Below are 17,126 nucleotides of genomic sequence, written 5' to 3' on the forward strand. Positions count from 1 at the left end.
CCCACGTCGATGGGAACCACCACCCTTATCCATTTCCCTGACTGAATATATTATTCTACCCTCTCCCTCCGCCTCTGTTTGACAGGGACAGATTGAGCTGGTCTCTGATAGCTGCAGTAGCTACTGTTATGGGAAATGGAGCTGCACATTTACATTTACTCATTCTATTACTTTGATGGATCTTCTGGGCCAACAGTCAGCTATTTTACAGTTAGGGTGCAATGTGTCTTTCAGAGTAATGCAGAAAAAGATTCAGGACAGGTATTTAAAATGCTTAAAAAGTGCAGAAATTTGTTATCAAACAGTGCAGACGTTGCAGATAGTGACTAGTTAGCAGGCCTTAGCAAGTCAGGTTCTACATGGATTCATTACTGTAAATTAAATGAAAGTCTGAAAAGCTGAACAAAGGGAACAGTCACACTTAAAGAAACATGGATTGCAATGCTGTCTGGTAGATTTTGGCAAGCAGACAAGGTACATTTTCACACTTTGGTAAGCAGCAGGGCCTGTTCACACATCCAATCCCTATTAAATGATAGGCTAATTGTGACTTACTGTATATAGCGTTTACATGCTGCAATCACAGAATGCATAATAGCCTTGCTCACACTAAGTGCATCAATATTCATATCTATTGCCAACAAACCAAATTACTTGAAAATGAAGCAATAATGCGAAGAATAATAATGCAAAGTATAATATTCAACTGTCTGAGAGAGTGCAGTTGGTAAACTGATCCAATAATGATGTGAATGTTGTCTTTCTGTAGCTTTGGCACAGCCAAGGGGTGGCTACTGGTTAGCATGTCTACTGGTTAGCATGGCCACAACGCCCACAATGGCCAACCACAACACCACAAAAATGCTTTTTAGTTGCACAGCCATCCATTTGTTCTGCCCCTCCCCGGTGTGTTCAGTGTGAAAAGGTACACAGGCAGTTGCATACATGATCAGCCAAATTTGTAACATTTTGTAATAACGATGCTATTATTGCTAAGTGTAATTGTAAGCTTGGTACCTGTTCATTTACTGTTGTCTAAGTAAATGAGTCAAAGACTGAGAGACCCTGAATGATTAAGATGCAGCTCTTGCCATGGATGGGTTCATACTTGCTGTTTCATAAAGTTAAGCTGCTTGCAGACCTCACTAACACAAAGTTCAAGACACCATATATACATATGCAACCCAGGCTACTGAGTTTATTGCAAGATCTGAACAGCTCAGGTGCAGATTGCACCAGTGCTTATCTGTCTAAAACAAGCTGCATTGTGTTTGAATCCCTTATCTTCCATTAGCTGGTCGTTCCTGCCACCAAAGACTTCTGAACCGGCTTGTCTTTGAGGGATTTGTGCATCTAACTTTTGGCTTTTCTGTTGAGCGCTCATTCTTTTTCAGGTACGGTGCAGAAGAGTGCGTCTGCTGTTTATCTGAATCAGACATTGCAAAAGTTGAAAAGTTTACGACTACGGTTTTATTGCTGATGAACGTGTGGACCTTTAAAAAAGATGAATACATCTCTCCCTGCGGAAACACTGGTTTGAACAGACTTTATCGGAACTGTCAGCCAGAAATGTATCAAGCTGCTGCGAAGAGTTATGAGCGAATAAATGGTGGTATATAGACAGCATGCTCAGAAAATAAATATCCTAGTTGACATAAAATTATTTCTTTTAAAAACAAGCGAGAAAACAAGCTCTGGTTTCACCTTCAAAAAAGACCATAAAAGATGTGGTTAGGAGAGAAGGGCAGATGCACAACAAATTAAGGAATAAGCACGAAGCAGCCAAACCTTGGAGAGGAAACACTTCATAGATTTGTTGTGCAAACATGACTTCACCTTTGCAGTGGCAGATCTACTCAAGGCAACTTCACTCTCATCCTGTTGAAGTTCTGCTGTTGTATAATGCATTGTAAGTTACTCAGCAACCCAAGCTGAAAGTGCAACTGCGCAAATGAATAATGATGAAAGAAAAATACAGTGTTTGTACTGTTGCCAGGGTAGCAGGTGTACAAACATAACCGCTCATACATAAATGCTTAGGTTGGAATAAAAAAAAGTATGTAAATTCATCACACAAGTTATATTTATATTGTCTTATACAATTTTTCTCATGCTGTGATGAATCACAGCTTCATCCGCTTTGATAACAGATAGAAATAAAGGCTCTATTTGTCCTTCAGGTCAAGCTAATTCAATGACAGTTGGTTTCTGACAATGATGCAAGGAGCCATTAGGATTCAGCTAAGATGAACTTTGCTGGGTTGAATTTCTTTTCTTTTTTTTTTGTGGCATTTGTGTCATTTCAAACCGGAGACACTAGGTGACTAACATTCTAACTGAATTGAGAAATAAAGCCCATTTCAGACAGGCTTCATCTGGCTTTAGATATAAAGGCTGTAATGGCTTCATTGAAACATGAAAGCGCTTTTAGTTTTAATCCTTGTTTCACAACATACATATTATGGCATCGGATACACAAGAGGGGGTGGAGAACACTGGTGGGTTGGAAAACATCTATCAGAGCACAAAGTGCTCATCACTGATGGATTATAAAGCCTATTTTTGAATTAAAGCCTTAGTTAATGACCATCGTGAGCAGGAGAAAGGCTTCTCACTTGTTGATCTTCTACTACATTTTCTCATGAATTTCATCGTTTAATTATTTTAAAGTATTAAAAAGAATATCATTCTGCTGCCTCCAAGGACAGACTGAGACGAGGTTAGACTCAGATTTAATGCCTTTGTCCACACACTATATTCACTTATCGTGTTTTTTTGTTTTGTTTTAAAGAGTAACTTCCTGCAACACGTTTCACTGCCCCCTGGCTCACAGTTCCACCTCTGATTTCACCTTTGAAAGATGGTCTTTGCTCTTGCTCTTCAATGCTGTGTGGTGCCACAAGGGGTAAAAAGTCATTTTCATGCCTGATACATAAATCTCATGTATTGACTGATTTTACCTTATTGCAGATATGCTGATATGCCGAACAAGAAGTTGCAGTACAGAAATGCTAAAGCAGGGTGGCTGCAGGCATTTAAAAGTATGAAATGTTGATGAATCAATATAGTGACTATTAAGGCCTTTAAAAAGTATTGAAAATCTGACTTGTTGCATTGATACAGTGTAACTGTAATGTATATTATAAACAGGCTTATAAATGCAACCAGGTTCATGTCTGAAAGCAACCCTGTCTCCTTTAAATTCCGTTTATATAATACCAATTTGCAACAGGAAATACATTCTGTAAGACACATGATGCTGCCCTATTTTATTAATATAGATTATCATCTTGTTATCTTGTCTGACCACAGGAATGGGAAAGAAACACTTCACCACAGAATATAACATTTCTTTAACTGGAAAAAAAATGCCATTATCAGTCTACATTACAACAAAACAAAAGTTTGGCAGCATAAAAACGGAACTTGCGGGAGAAGCTTTCAGGTTGCTGAAAGGCACTTCAATGCAGCTGGTAAGGACAGATGGTGTCTTCATCAGTGTGGCTTTGTGCCTGATATTTTTATCTCCCTTGTACCCATTTGTCAGTTTGGTAACTCACGATGAACTTTGTTGTTCAAAAGTAGAAAGATGGGCACAGTCAGGGATCGAGATCAAACAGCAGCGGTGCCGCTGTTATGAAATACTTGATTCGATTATAGAATTATTGTGCTCAGTATCCCCTGTTAGATTAATAAAGCACATAGTGTGAAGCAGAGTTCTACTGCTAAGCTGCAGTTCATAATAGATATTACCACCACATTATCTATGGTAGTGTCAGTATGCCGGACAGAATTGATTTAGATATAAATCATGCAAGCAGATGAATGAGAAAAGCACTTGTCAGTCAATGCACATGTAGCTGTGGTGTAAACAGCTGTCATCCAACCATTAGCGTGTGCCGAGTGAGGACTGTGGGAGCAGCCATATTCAGTATTAGCGACTGTCTGGAGGCTGCCCCCCCCCCGACTGAAACAACCTGTTTAGCTCTTCACCGCCACAGAATGGGTCTTCTTAATGGCCAGTAGTTCTCTTAGAATCAGAGCAGCACTGTAAACAAGCAAATAATCACCTTCACCGCTAATTTGATTTACGTTGCCCTGTTATTATGCAGTGACTATGCACCTCCATCAAGGACATGACTTCTGGGTGAAGTTTCTATGGTGCTGAGAAAAGAGGTGACACTGATTTCTCACAGAATTCACCTCATTTCCAGCTGTGCAGCAGCTGTGCCCCGGAAATCAATCTCCACGTCCTACATACTTAGCTACTCCTGTGACTGTATTTAATGCTGTGCTCCACTGCCTCATGAATACAGAAGCATAAATAGGGACGAACTGGTGGTGCTGCGGTTAGCGCTGCTGCCTCAAAGCAGGAAGGTTCTGGGTTCGAACAACACAAACATTTCAGGAAGCGAACGCATCAGCAGCAAGCTGCATCTATTTCTCAGCAGCTTGCTTTAGACTGATCCTCTGAACTGTGATCTACATTAATTGGATCTCATGCACCCTTCCCACTAACTTAATGTAGCCAAAATGGTTGGTAGATTTGTCTTAACATACATTTGTTGGCCTGGAAAACTTAAAGGAGTTGAAGAAATAATGTTTCTTAAATGTCTTTTTGATAATATAGACTGATTTGAGGCAGCTAAAGATAAAATATGGAGGTGTTCTGCCAGTCAAGGCATTCTGCAAAGTGTTGAAAACCACTAATGATGTAGAGACAGAAAGAAAATGAATGCTAGTGCTGACTGATGTGGATTTCATAATGTGATAGTTAAGGAATAGAATTAGTATAAGGTAAAATAAGCTCATAGGCGCCGAGACTGACAAGAAAGAAGAATGTGTGGAATAAAAAAGATGATATCTCTCCTTTTTCAAAAACTGTCCATCATGAGTCAGACAGTCTTACAGGAGCACAATGCTAAATTGGTTAGGTTCTCTTTTAATGGAGAATAAATGCAGGAAGTGTTAAGTTTCATCGATAAGACCATTTAGGAATTAATTATTAAAAGAAAGCAGTATTTCACATTACTCTGAATTTGCAGTCTGTGCGCTTACAGCACGGGTGATTTCACCTTCTTATTGTCCTTTTAGCAAGCCTTTATTAGCACCTTTTCTTGTTCAGGCTATTGTCTCAATGAGAAATCAGCACAACTAAGTCAAAATCAGTAATGACTGCATGACCAGGAGACAGTACCAATGTTCATGACCCTGGGCCTCAGCCAGGACAAGTCCACAGCTGCAAACCCAACCACACATAACGGAACTGCTGTTCCTGACCAGCACTCAGCTACATAATTGATTGGCTTATCCAGAGAGTGCTGGTCAGCAATCAAGCCAGCACATGAAGCAGACATGAGGCAAGCCAGCATGTAGCAGATGCAAAAGTCATGTACTGCTCTGGACTGTCCCTTTAAATAATGAACTAGTGGCACTCCATGTCCATGTGGAATTCACTGCAGAACAGGGCACATTTTAAAACAGCACTGGATGCAGACATGCAACATACTTGACAGTTACTTAGCCTCTAGCTTAGACACCGATTTGTAACACAGTGCTGCAAGAGCCAGAAGAGCAATTTAACTCAAAAAGCCTTTTTCTTCATTTTGAATAGCATAAATAACAATGGAGTGTACACATTCATTTTGAGACCCAGCTGTCTCTCAGCCTTAGCAGTTTATATCACTAATCAACAAGACCTGAGTAAACTTTCTGAGTTCACAGCTGCCTGGAAGAGGTGGCGAGTCAGAGAATGAAAGTGAGCAGAGGAGGAGGACCTGGTTCAATCCCGGAGAGGTCTGTCAGATGAGAGCGATCTAACACATCTGGCCTGTCGGCTGCTCCCGGGTCTTTAATATTCACAGGAACTCCCAGGAATCCGCTGCAAAAAACCCACAATGAATAATTGATGCGTGTGGTGCCACAGAGCTCCTTCCTTCTGTTAATTGGATTTCAAGTAAAAAAAGAACAGAGAAACAGGTAATAAAATAAGAAATCAAGAGACTATTTTCATGCTGCTGGCAATGCAGCGATTCAACAGCAAGGTCGGTATGGCCTTAATTATTCATCCTTTTAAAGACACGCTGTCCACTGCCTGACCTCAAGCTGTGGAGCTGTGCTGTAGTGTGGATCTCTCAGTAAACCTTATATTACTGGGTGGTGTCTGTCACGTTCTGAGGCCTCTTCTATGCAATCGAAGTAACATTTTGAATCTTCAGATCTCAGCCCTGTAGCCTTGTGGTTGGTATAGCCGCTATAGCTAGTTTAGAAACAAAAACTCGTCCATTGTTGTCTAAGGAGCAAAACTTGGAGCTGTTTTTGTGAATAAATTCAGAGCACCTAATTTACTAATACTTTACAGATTACAGTTATTAGACATTAAGCTTTACCTCCTATAAATACAAATATAGTGTATATGCATACACAGAGTACATATGGATGTATACATTTTCTTCTTGTTTTATATATGTTTTGTTTGTAACCTAAGTTACTGTGACAGCTATAAACCTGCAGACAATGGATATGTTTTATCAGTCCCCAGTATGAGGAACAGTAGGCAGCTATAAATTCTGGCAACCACTGACAAATACACACATGCCTCTCACTTTCTTCACAACCATCATTGGTGCAGTTGCAAATGTTAGTGAGTCATTCTTACAGGGTAATAATTAACCACCAATTCTGTCATTACATATGATAATAGTAGTAGAAATTAATATGGTTTTACATGGTTCTCGCGACCAATAAGCCAAAAGCAGAAGGTCCTATTTGTAGCTATAAGATAAACACCAGCCTCAGCCTTCTTGCAACCTTGCAGCTAAGTTGATGTTCTTATTAATGGCTTACAGTGATTTATTAAAGATTAATAAAGCCATGTGTCTTATTAGAAAGAGGTACAGGATTGGGGTGTATTGTCATAACAAGATCAGGAAACAGACTGCTGGGTAGTGCACTGATGAAATGTTATCTAACAATTAAATCCTTGATGTCTGTGACTCATCGCACTGAGCAGTTCCCTGGTGAGTTAAACAAGACACAAGATAAACAAGAAATATCAACGATCGGAGCGTGCGACGATATTGTTTCTCGAAAGATATACTGAAGTTTAAAATGTTCTAAATCTCCACATTTCATGCCATTTTTGTGTCCTTAAATGCATCTTCCTATAAAACAGACATAGCTTCTGAGCTTTTCCTGGGAATCCACCATTTTTTTTTAAGCACTATGAGCCAAATCTGCAGCTCTGTATTTAGATCACAGTGGCTAGAGAGGAGTTCCAGAGGCGGTCTCTGCAGCCATGAATCAAATATTGTAACAGTGAGTACAATAGCAGGCAGAAATAAGCAATGAAATGACTTCAACCATACAGTAGTTGGTGGACTTTTTTCTTTCCTCAAATAAAACTGATAATGTCTGAGTTTCAGATGATAGCCGGTGTGAGCACAAACAAATAAAGGCTGGTAGCTAACAGAGGCAGAGTGAAAATACCTATGCTGGAGGAGAATCACACGTAATCCTGTCAGCTTATTGGGAAAATGTATTTCTCCATCCTTCACTCATATGCTACATACTTAAGTTCCTACACCTGCAGGCTCGTGGCACGTGTGTCAAGTGAAAAGTGGAGCTGAATGTTGGGGCTCTTATTCAGTACTCTTCTTTCGACTGAGGCTTGGATTAAATGAATAAATGTATAATCTTCAATGGAAAAAAAAAAGCAAATTGAAAATAATTAGTTGATGACAGTGTAGACTATGTCATGCTATTGCTGCTAATGCTGTTACATTGGTGTGATTAGTGCTGTGGAAACTTAAATTATACTTCATTTATTGAGACAGCGGTTAAACATGGAGATTTTGTTTTGCATTAACAAGCATTAAAAAGGCAGCCCATCAGAAAACAGGGAGACTAGAAGATGATCAAACTTCAAGCATATAGATTTACAGTGTATGTGATCACTGTTGGCTGAGCAGGTGCCCGAGGACCCTGATAATCACACCTGTCACATAAAAGTATTTTGCTAGACTAGACTAGCTAGTGCTGCTAGATTTCTGAGAAATGTCTGTACAAAGCGAAGCACACCTTCAGGTGTAGCGCCCCATTGAACTCCGCGCTTCCGTCCATTCTCGGCAGAGGTGTCAAAGCCGAACGGCACACAGGAGATGTGCATTTTCTGTGTAGCTGCAGGCCACAGCCATTTAAACAGCAAAGAGAGGGCAGCCCATCTGGTGGCTAATAAAACCAGGTTAAAGCGAGCAGGAGAGGCAGAGAGAGAGAGAGAGAGAAAGGTCATAATATAGGCAGCAGTCCTTCATGCTTCATTGCCCCACTGCAGCCTTTATACCTCTGGTTACTAGCAGGCCAGCGACACTCACTGAGCTGTTAAAACAGCCACACACATCGGAGGAAATTTACGGCATGCCATGCTACAACAGGCTTGTTGTAAAGACCTAAAGGCTGTTATCTGTCCATGCACGTGTGTGTGTGAGAGACTCAGAGGGGCGAGTGTGTGAAATAACCCATTATGTGTGTTTTACGCGTCGTTTTGAAGGACAGACCACACATGTGTCATTACTTTGGGCTGTAGTTACTCCACAAGTCCACTGGGATGATCCAGTGTTTTCATTACAGGCGGGTTTGGTTGTCCCTCTGGGTGTGGCGTGACACTGGAAATATCGAGTACCATCTGTGGAGGCAGATGCATAGAAAAGATGAGGTCTAAATCTGATACGCACAGTATCTCTTTCCCATATCTATACCTGAATGATGCAATATAACACATACATGAAGCATTATGTTGTTATGAGAGTTCCTGTAAGCCTGGTGTTGTAATAAAATACACATAAGGCACTGGAATACCTTTATAAGGTCAAATATCCTGGTGGATTTTAATGGCTTTTCTGAGCCTTGCAGTGCTCTGTGTGGCTATAATGTATGTCTAATGTACAGTTATATCAGCCTATGAATCCTTCATGGCACCTCCTCATCTGATTTTGGTAAAGTATGGATATTCTGATATCTACTGTATGTCAGACTGCTGGAGAGACAGTGAGTCTGGTGGAGCTTTGACAGTCTCTCAGCACACTTCCAGTGCGGCCCTCTGAGAGACTCTCTGTGAGGGTACCTGCTGCTGGAGGAGGGACAGTGTCTGTACTACAAGAGGCTCTCCGCTGTGTGTGTCTGGAGGAGAGTATCAATAAGTCTTCGTCACCCTGCTGTTTATCATCGTTAGCCTTACTGTTTGACAGCCTTAAATATCTTCAGCTCTGAATGTAGATCAGTTAACAGTGGACCCATGTGTTGTGTTTATCACCACTGACGAGGAATAAATCTCACTCATGGACGCCGCTGTCTTTCCGTCAGTGCTGATCAGTCTTGCTAATGCTAATGCCACCAGCAGCTATGTGTGAGAGCAGTTAGCCAGCATTCTGCTTTTACAGTTGGTGCAGCAGCTGCTGCCACCGTCGGGGGGTCAACATACGTAACAGACCTCAGAGTCTCACCTATTACATCATGGTTAGGGAGGGGCCACCGAATTTGGCTTCACTGAACCTTCAAACCGAAGCGGACACATAAAAGTTTTTAGCTGATTTTTTTTTTTTTTTTTTTATGATGTGTGTATTGTGTAACACACTGACAATATCAGGCAGCATCTCTCACTTGGTGGAAAGGCCTACATAAGTGTTAAGAAACCTGTGGCAAAGTCATACAAAGCCTCCACGCTGGCAGTTATATTATAGTGACACTTTACATTTGATTGAGCCAATTAAAAATGGGGTATACACTGTTGGTTTGTATGTGGTTTCACTAGTTAACAAACCAGTGGAAATAACACAAGTAGCTCATTAGACTGTTAAAAAGGTGTAACTACAAGGCTAGCAGTAACCATCTTAATGCGTGAATGCTACTTGTTGGAAATAGTTGAAGGTTTTCTGATCTTCCCACACGTTGCTTTAATACAACATGAAGGAGAGAGCCAGGCTAGCTGGTACCCCCAGCTTCCAGTCTTCATGCTAAGCTAGGCTAACCACTTCCGAGCAACGGCTCTGTACTTAACACACAAACATTGGCAGCATTGATATTTTCACCTAACTATCTGTGACAGTGAGTCCTACTTTTAAGTATCTGTGCCATACCACCAGACTACAGGACAGCATCTCTCCTCAGGCTGTGAGACTCCTCAGCTTGGGAAAAGTCAGTAGACAATGACAGTGTTAGATAGGGTCCTGAAACTCTTTACTCAAGTAAAAGTAAACATTACTATTTAACAAACCTTTTGAAGTAAAAGTCTAGAAATAGCCTATATGAAATTAATCAAAATAGTTGTATTATTTAGTGTGTGTAGGCGAGATCTTAACAAGTCTCAAATCTTGGGGGCTTGAGTCCAAGCCAAATCTCAAGCCTTTGGTCAAGAGTAGAGCCAAGAATAAAGAATTACTGTGGCAGTAAAACATGCCAGTATATAGAGGGCCAACAACCAGCATTGGCCTTCATTGATATATCTGTTGTACGTAAAGCCGTCTACTAGACTGTCCAGCACAGAAGCGTATTGGTCATTGACTGAGGCAATAGCATCGTGCCTTACTGGCTTGTTGGGCAGAAAGACTTGAGTGTCTTGTATTGTGTGGTGATTTTGCTATATTTTCAAATACCGCGAGGAGTCGGAAATCAGAGGGGGTGACTAGCAGGCAGTCTTGTATCACGGGCTAGCAATGGACCCAAGCGCATTACCAGATACTTACTGAAGATGACACACAACAGGGAAACTGAGATGACGGTGTACCGTACTAAGCTGAGACGGGTTTGCTGTAATGAGATTGCTTCGACCACTAAAATCACTAGCAGACTCCAGCGGAGGAAAAACAGATCTCACATAAGGAAACAGATCTCGACAGGCGAAGCAACAACAATTCATTGGCGACCCACTTCAGACATGTATGCACGTTTGTCAGGCTGTTTCAATGACCATGGGAATCCTCACTATTGTATATGAACTCCTTTTCACCATTTCATTTCTTGTGATCAGACTGAATGGAATGAATGCATTGTCATAGGAGACCTAACACACAAAATTTCCTTAATAGACCAGGGCAGGCCATATACCACAGCCAAACAGTCAGTGCTGTGGATCCCCAGGGTGTGGCCGTGATGCCTGTTCTACCACATGACCAGTCTGGAACGCCCTACCTTGAACTGGTTGTGCCCTTAAAATAAAGTTGTGGAGTTCCTCATTCAAAACACTTTTCCCACTGTGTCCGTCATCATGCTGGACATCAACAATAGCGCATGATTTCTCAAACTTCGTGAACATTAACAGCTAACTTGCTAGCTAACAATAAACCTTTACCATCCTTATATGATAAGTACAAGCATGTAAACACTGTATGGTGGAAGTGCAGTGTTTTAAGGTTAACAAGCATATTGCTGCGTAGTGTTAGCTAGACACATATAAAGAGTGAGATCTGAGTCGCCACTTCAGTTTGCAGTGATGTTGTGTGTTAAAATCCTGAAGGACACAATAAAATCACTATCGACATTCAGGGGTTCAGGGGATGTACCCTATTTTTTCCCCTGACGCTACTGTGAATTAATAGTGTCAAGAGTCAGTGTTTAATTCAGTGTGTGTCTGACCCACCAACCAGCCCGTATTTTAGTGAGAAATCTTAATTCTGGAAACAGTTCGCCTCTCATTTCCACGGATGTCCCTCACGAAAACAGTGCAGCTAACCAATGGAGGCACCACCACAGAAGCACTTGCTTACTGCTAAAGTATGATATGGTTGTCAGACATTCCTTGACTGTGGTTAGTTATTAGTTTGATTAATTGATTGATTGATTTGATTTAAACCATTGATTAATGGTTTACAGTCTAACAAAGTGTGTGGTATTGGTTACTGATGGTGGCTGACGGCAGCATGCACTAAGCGGTTGCCCTTTGTGTGCGTGTTTTTAAACTACCTTCCTCAACATGATGTGCTTGATGGTGTTATTAATGACTCCTGATGAAACATGAAAGCCTGGCATTCTCATTGCTCTTTTATAAGCTGTTGTTCAGATTAATCTTGATCACCATTAGCCAATGTATAGACTTTTTTTTAATGTTAAAATATAAGAATAACAATGAATATAGTGAGTTCACATTTTAAAAAATATCAATTAGGCAGCATTTTGTGGAAAAGTCAAACATTCAGGATACAGTTTTGGTAGACTCAGTATTGCTTTTCAATACACTGAGTCCTGGTTGATGATTGGATGCTTTTTACAGTCATAATATGCAATCATTATTTGTTGTTATTGGTTTTGACTGTGATGCTCCAATAAATTTGTATTCATCATTCCTACCCTAAAAATGACATTATTCCAGGCCAGATATAGTAAACCTTTTCTAACCTCGAATTGCACCACAGTTCCTCATGTGCCTGCTGAAGACATCTTTTATTTCACACCATAGTATGAATTTATAATATGTAAATAAACTCCAATTGATGGAATTCAAATATGCCACGCTGTCAACAACTCACATGCTGCCATTCTTTGGACAACCTGTCTGGGGGAACACGGCACCACATTAGAGGAGCAGACTGAGATCACAACACTGGTGTGTATGTATATGTATATGTGTGTGCGTGTGTGTGTGTGTGTGTGTCAGGGGTAATAACGTTTGTCACAAAAGATTCAGCGGTTGTATGAGCTCATAATTCATATTCATATTTTGAAATCTATGCCCATGGCTGTTTTAATGTATTTCCATTGCAATAGAGATTCTCTGCTTTCTAAAATTTGTGTCCCAGCTAATTGAACATGTGACATGTGCCACACCACCACCAGGCAGCTGCACCATGGAAACAGAGTTCACTATGCACAAATTAAGGAAACCATATATGTAATAAGGCTGTCTTGGAGGATAAAGAGAAGTCTGAATAGCACCCAGCTGCAAAGGGAGTGAGAATACATGAATGGTAAAATTAATTAGCATCCTGTGAGACAGTGTGATGTTCGTCCAGGCGGAGTTCTGTGGCTCTCAGAGGCCTGAGAAGAGGCTGGTGATTACGGAATAAGTAGATTATGCAGCTCATCCGCACTCGTCAATCCATGTGAAATCTTTGAGTGGAGAAAATTCATACAATCAGAACTGAAATATCATCTTCTTGTTAATTGTTTCTAAACAGTGGTGGAGTTCACTAGCAAGTCATCTCAACAAGCCTGATGAATATGTAATTATACAAGGAAGCGTTGCAGTGGAAGTAGTACACAGCAGTGTACCCAACACTTCTAAATATAGCATATTTATCTTGTTAAATGCTGTTTTTCAAGTTGCACTTATGCATTATGGATAAGCACTGAAACATTTGCTACTGAATATGACACTAACACACATCTGTCAATTCATCCATGCTTTTCTTTATCTGTCATTTCTGTTCAATTATTGGAGGATCATCACTATTTATTGAAGAAGACAAGTCACACATTGGAATACCTTGATAGTGTGTAATTTATAACCATACAACATTCTTTTATAAGCATCTGTCTCATGCCAGTAGTATTTTTTAAGACACATTTCCGACTGTCAGCGCTGTATCTGACACTTCCTTTCAGAGAACAACTGACGTCTGACATTTGCTCCCGCTTCACGGTGTGACTGGTGTGGGCGACCGAATGGAGGGTTTGAACTTCTCTCTCCTTTTCATTCTTGACAACAGTTTCTGTCACATTTCATGTGAGCTACCAAGTGCAACATGAGTGTCTTCCAGGGGAGACTGCGGTGCCATGATCCCCATATTTAAATGATATCAGGTTTCCCATCTCTCCATGATGCCAGACTCCGTCTTAGAGAGTCACTTGCCTTCCACAGTGTAGCCTTTCGGAACAACTATAAACACCTTTGATTTGCAGCTTGCTCAGGCAACACAGCTTTTATCTTATTCTTCTGAAGCATATCTCAGCCCTTAATGCTTGTAATTTTCAAAAATAAGACTGCATAAATCCTGTTTCTCCCTTCCACAAAGAAAGGTGTTCTCAGAAACAAACAAACAAACATCTCTGCAGACTGTAGAAAAACACAGATGTAGCAATGGGGATGTCAGCAAAGTTCAATGATTTGTGTAACCTGGGTTTGGCACCCATCACAATACTTACTGACAACAGATTAAATGTTAAAAGTATAACAGCTGGACGGTAAATGGCTTTGTTTATTGAAGTACTCCTATTGTGCTTCCATAAAGGCAAAGAAAGAAGGGAAAAAACACAATAAGAAAAATGTCTTATATAGAATCATCAGAGGTTCTTGAGGTTCAAGCACTGGTCTTGGAAAGGGTTGGGAGCTCTTCTCTCACTGTAATCAAGCTGCCTTTGGGCAAGACACTTAACTGTCAGTTGCACTAATGACCAACTGTGGTTGTACTGGGCAGCTCCCTGAAATAAATGCGTGTAACAGACAGTTGTTGGTGGGAAAAAGAGCATAAATGCCCGATCAATCTTTCTCGATAAATGAGGCTTTTTAAAAAATGAACTTGGTGTAATTGATATCAGACTCCCTCACTTCTAGAGGCATTGACTCAAGTATTCCCCTAATTGAATCAAGGAGAAAAGTTTGACTCAACTGCAGCAAGGCTGATTGAAAGCCCCACTACAACACATCTGGACAGGTGTGTCTCCAGAGTTGACACACATACGGAGATTTGCACATTTTCGATTTGGCTCAGCAGCTGTTCCGCTCCACTGTAGCTCCCCGCGTGCCATTGCCTTATTACGCTCTTATTAATGTAATATCATTAAATGTCCCCCTGAACATCTGAGTGCAGCAATTTATACGCACCTCGTAACGTTCATTCCTTTTGGCAGGGCCAGATAGCGGCCGAGTCTGGAGAGATCTACTGCAGAGTCACGAGGGTTGAACTGATTATTTGTTAGGATGTGGTGGAGCAGGGGTGAGCTGGAGTAGGTGGTTGGGGGGTTGGAGCATTGAATCATTTGGTGTATTTATTATCCATCCTCTAGCTTTGGCTCAATCCTGCATCTCCTACATCAGGTAGAATAATGGCCTCCATAACCTTGGGCGTTGGTGGCCCCTGAGCACTCTCTCCTCAGCCTCCTCTCTTTGCTATCTTTTCATTACAGATCTGTAGAAAAAAAGCACAGATCAGATAGTAAACGGAAAATGCACATGTGTGTGCGCACTCCCACATGCTTTAGGGCAGTATTTCTCTCCACATCAGGGCTACAAGAAGAGGCATCCTGAATTGATTGGGAGATAATGAAGGAGGGCAGGGAGAGAGGGATCGATGCAGCAGGACCCTGTTGACAGACAATGCAGGGCTGGGTGAATCACTTACACACAAGGCCAGGCTGGATGCAAAATCTCTCACGATCTGGGCATGGTTCATGTTCATATGTGAAGTTTAAATGAATACCCACTGATCATTTCGATAAATATTTGTTTTTGATAAATATTTCCTGCTGTGGTGAAGCCCCAATGACAACCACAGGCTTTTTTCTCTCCGAAAAGGCATTTACTGTACACCATCTTGGAACACTAAACCTCTGCAATGAAAAACAGACCAATGAAGGTTTTAAATAAGATTTAGTAGCCCCTTACGGCATGCTAAGGAGGCTGTTTTTGCAGTTTTACAGGCTCCCAGCTATTTGAAATAAAACTAATATCCCTGTTAGGAATATCGTAAAAAGAAAGCCTGGACCTATGCATGCAAAAGATAGTGAAATCACCCTGACAATGTGTCCAAATCTGCACTATTAAGTTCTTATAGATGGTAATAGTTTTGGTGTTCGGTTGGTGTGCTTGGTCTCCGACCATAAAATGAAATAATCATTTTGGGATCGTCTTTATGATGAAGACAGGGAGTGCTGTTTATACCTGTATACACAAAAGACTGTGAACATTTGAATAAAGTATATGGACACAAATCATGAGCAATCTGCTGCTATCACATCCTCAGGTCTTCTGGAAAGCCTTTTCAAAAGATTTTGGAACTTCCCTGCAGGGATTTGCTCCCATTTAAAGATAACGGCATTAGTGAGGTTTGCCAGTGACATTGGGTGATAAAGTCCTCAGTATGCTTATAGTGAAGTGTCTGAACCCCACTTTCCAACGGGGGCATCAGGGGAGGTGCATCCATCAAATTTTCAAATTTTCTCAATCAGTCTGGAATTCATGCTCACTTTATGCAGTGATTGGCCAGGTGTGCAGAGGCGTGGAAGTCTGGAGCTGCTATTTCCATCACTTTTGTGAGTGACAACCAAGTGCAGCAGCATAAATCAAAGAGAGACTGTGCGGAAAAGTCCACTGTTATCCCCATTTGTAAACTATTGCCTTTAAACATGTCATTCGACATAGTCTCTCTGAAATACAGTGAGGCCTTAAACTTATAAACCTTAACATTTTCATGAAATCAAACCCTCTTTTGATACGACTTATAGTTCTTTTTTTCAGCATTAGCCATTATATGTATGTACATTCTGTAATTACCTTTCTCCTATCTAGTTCAGATAAAAAGCATCCCATGGAGTGGCTTTTATAACAGATGTATTATAACAGTAGATTTAGTGTACAGTATTTGCCACCAAGGTAAGCACTGATCTGTCATCAAAAATGCATTAACTAAACTAGATATGATCATTTTGGGTAGTTTTTTGAGAGTGGATCGGTTTTGAATATTGTAAGCAGTAGCAGAACATGAATGTGCAGCCTCAGTGAGTTGCAGACTGGACGCCATGGGTAGCAAAGCAGCAGCTCTTATTACTGACCTCTGTTGTTTAATGGAAAACCAACAATGTAATAACATCAAATATAAATGCAGTTACCCATGAAGTCGTGGGGTCTAATATTTTCTTCTGCTCCCTGTGGATGAGGGTCCTCTCATCCTAGTCCCCTCATGACTGCTGATGTGATCTGAGAGACTATGATGGGTCACGGGCAAGCAAGCCTGACAGAGCTTCCTCTGTTCATGGCTGATAAGCTTCAGCTGTGTCACGCAAACAATGGAAGGAAAGCCAGACTGTAACACTGCGTCTGTTTCAGCAGGAGGCAATCCCACGCCATTCATTTAGAGGCTCTGTCTGCAAAACACTGCCCTGGTATCTGCTTTATGTGATTGGAATCTCTGAGCAATGCG

This window comes from Chaetodon trifascialis, chromosome 21 (assembly GCF_039877785.1).
Source record: "Chaetodon trifascialis isolate fChaTrf1 chromosome 21, fChaTrf1.hap1, whole genome shotgun sequence".
Lineage (NCBI taxonomy): Eukaryota > Metazoa > Chordata > Actinopteri > Chaetodontiformes > Chaetodontidae > Chaetodon > Chaetodon trifascialis.